Below are 6,000 nucleotides of genomic sequence, written 5' to 3' on the forward strand. Positions count from 1 at the left end.
GACCCAGACGGGCCTGTGTCCTCTCTGGACCTGGTCAGACACAACGCACCCACACATCAAAGACAGGAAGCGTCTCTCGCGCTCTCTCTCTCGCGCTCTCTCTCTCTCCAGGGCAGTGTTGGCGCGGGCCGGCCGAGCGGACAGGCTTGGTCAATAGCCCATTGTCATGCAAAACAGGAACGTTTCAAACAGATTCAACCGACGACACAATTAAACCGCCGCACAAAGTTAGACATGAGAGAGTCGGCCCAGAGACAAAAGAGACTCACTCACTGGTTACAGAGAAAGAGGGGGGGGGATGGGGGGGGATTACTTTAACCGTCACCCAATCTGGACCAAGGAGTGAGGGTGTGTGTTATTGAGTGTGTGTGTGTGTGTGTGTGTGTGTGTGTTTGTGAGTAAATGTGTGTGTGTTAGTATCTGTTAGTAACCGTGAGTGTGTATGTTAGCGAGTTGATATGTGTGTGTGAGTGTGTGTGTGTTAGCAAGTCAGGGTGCTTGCTCAAGCGTACGTGTGCATCAGGAGGGAGTTCCTGCCCCTTGTTAACCCAGGAGGACAGGCCCAGTGAGGTGGAACTGGGGGGGGGGTCTTCCACCTCTCCTCCCAAACGCTGGCGCGTGTCTCTGGCCTGCGCCCCCCAGCTGTGAAGCCTCCCTCCACACAAAGGCTCCAGGAGAGTCCAGACTGGCCCTCAGGTCCCCTGGGAGTCAAGGCCCTGCACACCTGACCTGGAAGCCCCACGGGGGGAGGAGAGGGGAGGGAGGCAGATCGATGGACGCTCAACTCCCTCCAAGCTGGAGAGAGCAGGCTGTGGCCTATTGTTGTGAGGTGGAGAGGGAAGCGTCCGGTGGAGTCGAATCCGTCTGGAAGAAGCTGACAGTGGTGATGGTGGGGATGGAGTGGGGATGGGGATGAGGATGACATGGGTTAGCCCACAGCCACCTCATGCTGCTGGCCTGCTCCGAGGCCTGGGTCTGGTGTCCCAGGTGGTGCTGAGGTGTCTGGATGTGTGGACTCCAGAGGTGGTAGTTAAGGTTTCAGCTGTGGTGGTGTTGGATTGAAGACCTTCATTTGTCTGTCTGTGGATCCACACCCAAACAGCTACAGTCTCTTGGTCTGCTGACTGATGTGACGGGGCTGAGGCAGCAGTGAGGCAGAGGACAGGGTTGAGGCTTGTAGTGAGGCAGAGCGGTGCTGACAGATGGATGTTGTGATAAGGTTTGAGGCAGCAGTGAGGCAGAGGGCAGGGTTGAAAGGCAGTAGTGAGGCAGAAGTGAGGCAGAGCTGCGCTGACCGATGGACGTTGTGATGAGGTTTGAGGCAGCAGTGAGGCAGAGGACAGGGTTGGGAGGCTAATAGTGAGGCAGAGCTGTGCTGACAAATGGACGTTGTGACAGGCTTGCGTCTGCTGCCAGAGACAAACAGTCTTTAGATGGGGTGAACCTCTTCCCACACCCACCACACCTCGTCTAAGCAACATTCTCACCTTAATCACTGTCACAACACGCGCTCTCCACACACACGCTTTGCTGTTTTACTGCTATTGGCCTCCAGTCCCACATTCCTACAGCCTCGTTGTTACCACAGGCGTAGGCCAGAGTCTGTATTTGTAAACGCACACACATCTTCACACACACACTGTCCAGGGTGTTTATCTTGCGACCCCCCCCCCCCTCCTCTCCCTGGCGCTGGGCGTCTCCTCTATAGAGGGTCCTGAGGGTCCAGCCAGGTCTGTTTGGAGAGGGACAGCGGCGTGTCGGGGAGAGTCATCCTGGGGCCTCAGGACCAGCGGGACAAAGGCTCCTGAGGTCAGACTGAGGTCGGGCCGCGGCAGGCAGGCAGGCAGACCCTGCCTGGCGGACATTCCTCACACGCCGGGCATACTTGGACTCGCGTGGCATGGAATGTCTCTCTTCCCATTGGACGTTGCGAAGCCGCAGCGCAGGCCTTTGTTCCGGGATGAGGAAGGCTCTGGAATTTCCTTCCAGTCTCACAGATTCATTAATAAAACAGAAATATATTCCCACTGGAGGGGGGGGGATGGGGGGAGGGGGCGAAGGCACAGAGGGAAGGCTTCACAGTCTTGCTTGAGAACACCGCTAAACACACACACACTCCCGTACAGACGCACACTCTCTCAAGCGCACACACCCACCCACACACTCTCTCTCTCACACACACACACCCACACACACTCCCTCTCTCACACACACACCCACACACACTCTCTCTCTTTCTCACCTACACACACACACACTCTCTCTCTCGCACACACACACCCACACACACTCTCAAGCGCACACACACACCCACACACTCTCTCTCTCACACACACACCCACACACTCTCTCTCTCACACACACACACACACACTCATCTCCCCCCCCCCCTTAAAAAGGTTCAAAGACTAGCAGCAGCACGGCAGATGCACCCCCCCCCCTCCCCCCGCCCCCCCAGATTCTGGAGGAGGATGATGATCAGAGTGCAGACCTGCCACCAGGCACAGTGACTGGGGCCACGAGGCACATCGTCTCTGCTGAAACACTGTGATCTGAACTGACACCCAGATGAATAATACAGCAGGCTGAATCAAAGATGAGTGTGTGTGTGCAGCAGAGAGTGTGTTTGTATTAGAGCTGTGTGTGTGTGTGTGTGTGCTGCAGAGGAGAGTGTGTGTGTGTGTGTGTGCTGCAGAGGAGAGAGAGTGTGTGTGCTGCAGAGGAGAGAGAGTGTGTGTGCTGCAGAGGAGAGAGAGAGTGTGTGTGTGCTGCAGAGGAGAGAGAGTGTGTGTGTGCTGCAGAGGAGAGAGAGTGTGTGTGCTGCAGAGGAGAGTGTGTGCTGCAGAGGAGAGTGTGTGTGCTGCGTGTCTCCGTGCTGGGAGCGTCATCCTGCCCGCCTCAGACTTCCTCAGCTCGCAAACTCTTTGTTTGTGAGAAGGCCTCACACATACTCACAAGAAACTCCTGGTCATTTCAATACTTCCTCGGATGCAGGAGAGACAGCAGAATGCCCTGTTCTCATTGGCTGCCAACGGAGACTCCGAGGGGGCTGAGCGGAATGATTGAAAGGCAGGGAGGGGAGAGGGCGGGGAGGAGAGAGGGAAGTGTAAAATAATGAAGACACCCCACAGAGGAACAGAGGCAAAGGGCCTTGGTGGAGTTCGGCGAAGCGGGAGAGTGACAGAGAGAGAGAGAGAGAGAGAGAGAGAGAGGGAGGGAGGAGAGAGAGAGAGAGAGAGAGAGAGAGAGAGAGAGAGAGAGAGAGAGAGAGAGAGAGGGAGGGAGGAAGAGAAAGGAGGGTGGGAAGAGAGGGGGATGAGCCGTAAATGTTCGTACGAGGATGGCGGACAGTGCTGCTCCAGGGAACACGATCCATCCCTGACATCAGGGGCCGATTGTCGGACAGCCACACCTGGGAGGTGCTGAGTGTCCCGGCTCGGAGACAATCTGGAGAGTGAGAGGCGAGATTCTCCATGTGTCTGCTGCTGCCGTTTCGAGATCTGAGAGCTGGCAGGCAGCCATGATGTCATCAGACTGTTCCAGTTTGGGTTAGGAGACTTTCAAACACACACACACATACACACACTGTACAGACACACCTGCTGTTCACACACACATACCGGTCGTGTGTACACACAGTACACGCGCACACATACTGCACACACACACACAGGAATCACACACCCACTGTAGACACACACATGCACAGACACATGCCCCTGCTGCTGTGCTGTTGTTTTGGCAGGCTGTGGTCTTGGCTAAGCCTGTCAGAGGGGATGTCGGCCGGCCCGCTGTGTGAGGCTGGGAGGCGACTGGTCTGTTTCAGTCCCCACGCCAGGACCCCCTCCCCCCCCCCAGCACCACTCCTGAACAAGAGGGCCCCCCTGGGGAGCGACTCGGCCTCCGGGAGCCACCGTTGTCTCTGCTGATGAAAGGAGCTCCAACCAGGGGGACTGGGAGGGGGATGGGGGGGGACGACCGTTACTCAAGCCCCACTTTGCCTTTTGGGAGCTCGGCTCGGCTCAGCCGTCCGGGCCCCATGGAAAAACCCGACTCCTCTGCGGACAGCCTCACACGCTGCAGTCCTCGGGGACTAAGTCACCGTTATTGTTTGGGTTCTTCTGAGGCAAATAAGCCAGTGTGGTTTCCTTAAAGAGACAGGCACGCCCCCGAGACAGGCGTTAAGTCACACTGTCGACGGTTTGCTCGCTGGTTTTGTTGGTGGTGGTTGGTGGGTTGTGCTGTGGCGTGACCAGCTGACCCTGTTCGAGGAGAGGGATCCTGCTGGAGGCCCGCGTGATCTGAGCAGCGTTGCCCAAAACGCACGGCCGGAGAGAAGACACAACAGCAACTCATTTTTATCTCAGGAGGGGGAAAACATTACAGATTCTTTGGAAGAAAGTGTTTTCCGTCTTGACTTCCAGGAGGCGGTTTGTTTTGGCAGCTTCTGTGTTTGGCTCAAGGTACAGACTTGTCTTGTGGAAATGCCTACCAGGGGGGGAATTTTATCTGCTTCGACGGCCACAAAGGCCTCCCACACAAGCAACCTTGAAGAGAGTGAATTCCCAGGCTGAATGAGGAGAATATCTGAGACGGCTGTGAACTAAAAAGGCCTTTAGTAAAAGTATCACGTGAACAAATATACTTTCTACAGTTTCGATAATGCTATTTAACGCTTTGACGCATGCTACACATACTGTTCTTATGACACAGGCGGTGAGTGCGAGAGCTGAGTGTGTGAATGACCTGCAGAACCCAGGCAGGGCAGCTGAGGTATGTGAAGGGAAACTTCTCTGTGTGAGTCAACAAACCATGTTTGCTCTTCTCAGGAGAAAGCTGGTCACACAATAGCGTCCAGTGACTGATCCGAATGTATGTGTGTGTGTGTGTGTGTGTGTGTGTAGGAAACTGGACCAACCAGCTCCACTGACTGTTCACCTTTTGAGTGATAAATGCAAACCTTGTGCACACACACACACACACACCCACGAGTGAGTCAGAAGCAGACTTCCTCCTAGATCCATGTCCCCTCTCTGTCCTCCTGTGCTACTGGCCCAGTGTAGGGCTGTGCCACACCTGATATTTCCTGTCCTCCGGTCCTCCCTGTGGAGGCCCTGAACAGGGCCCTGCATTGTGTTCCCTCCTCAGAGATCAGGTGAGCAGGTCGCCGCAACAATGGCATCCATTCACACACATCCCCATGACTACCAGGCTTGCTTTATTGCCTACCCTAACAACCATAAAAAAGGATGTGGGCTGTACAGTTGCTTTCAAATGAAATACACCCGCAAGCAACTCATTACACACGTAAGTTTACAGCACCCCTAATGAAGTAAAACTGTAACAACGACTTCAAAGGTAAACAGACGTGGCGCTGCCAGGATTGGGGAGCTGGAGCAAGCAGGGTGGTTGTGCAAACAGAACCTGCAACTGAAGACACCTTCCCTCCTCTTCCCCCTCCTCCCCCTCCTTCCCTCCTCCTCCTCCCCCTCCCCCTCCTCCTCCTCCTCCTCCTCCTCCTCCTCCTCCTCCTCCTCCTCCTCCTCCTCCTCGGCTCTGCAGTGCGGCATGTTTATACAGTGTGTTATCGTTCGCTATCACCCGGAGTGTTGCCAGAAGAAGCGAGAGAGAGTGCTCTTTGTGTCCGTCGACAACAGCGCCTTTGTGTGTCACCTCGTCCCAGAGACTCCTGCAGAACATCAGCAGGAGTAGATAGGCTCGGGATAGATCTGAGAGAACCACGTCTAGGGAACCCCCAAAGACCCCATGAAACCCCCCCTCCCTCCTCCTCCGACCAGTCCCCCACCCTGTCTCACCCCTCGCCTGTTCCACTTGGACTCGGCCTTATAGACAAAAGACACCAGACAGTCAGTCAGGAAACTAGGGTGCCCACTAATCATACCAGACACAAAAATGGAGGCACCAACCAGTAGTGTCTTCTCTTTCACAATAACAAACACCAACTGCTCTCCTCTTCTGTCATGGTTAAGCAAAGGCGCC

Source organism: Hypomesus nipponensis, chromosome 16 (assembly GCF_054491055.1).
Source record: "Hypomesus nipponensis isolate SF chromosome 16, ASM5449105v1, whole genome shotgun sequence".
Taxonomy (NCBI): Eukaryota; Metazoa; Chordata; class Actinopteri; order Osmeriformes; family Osmeridae; genus Hypomesus; species Hypomesus nipponensis.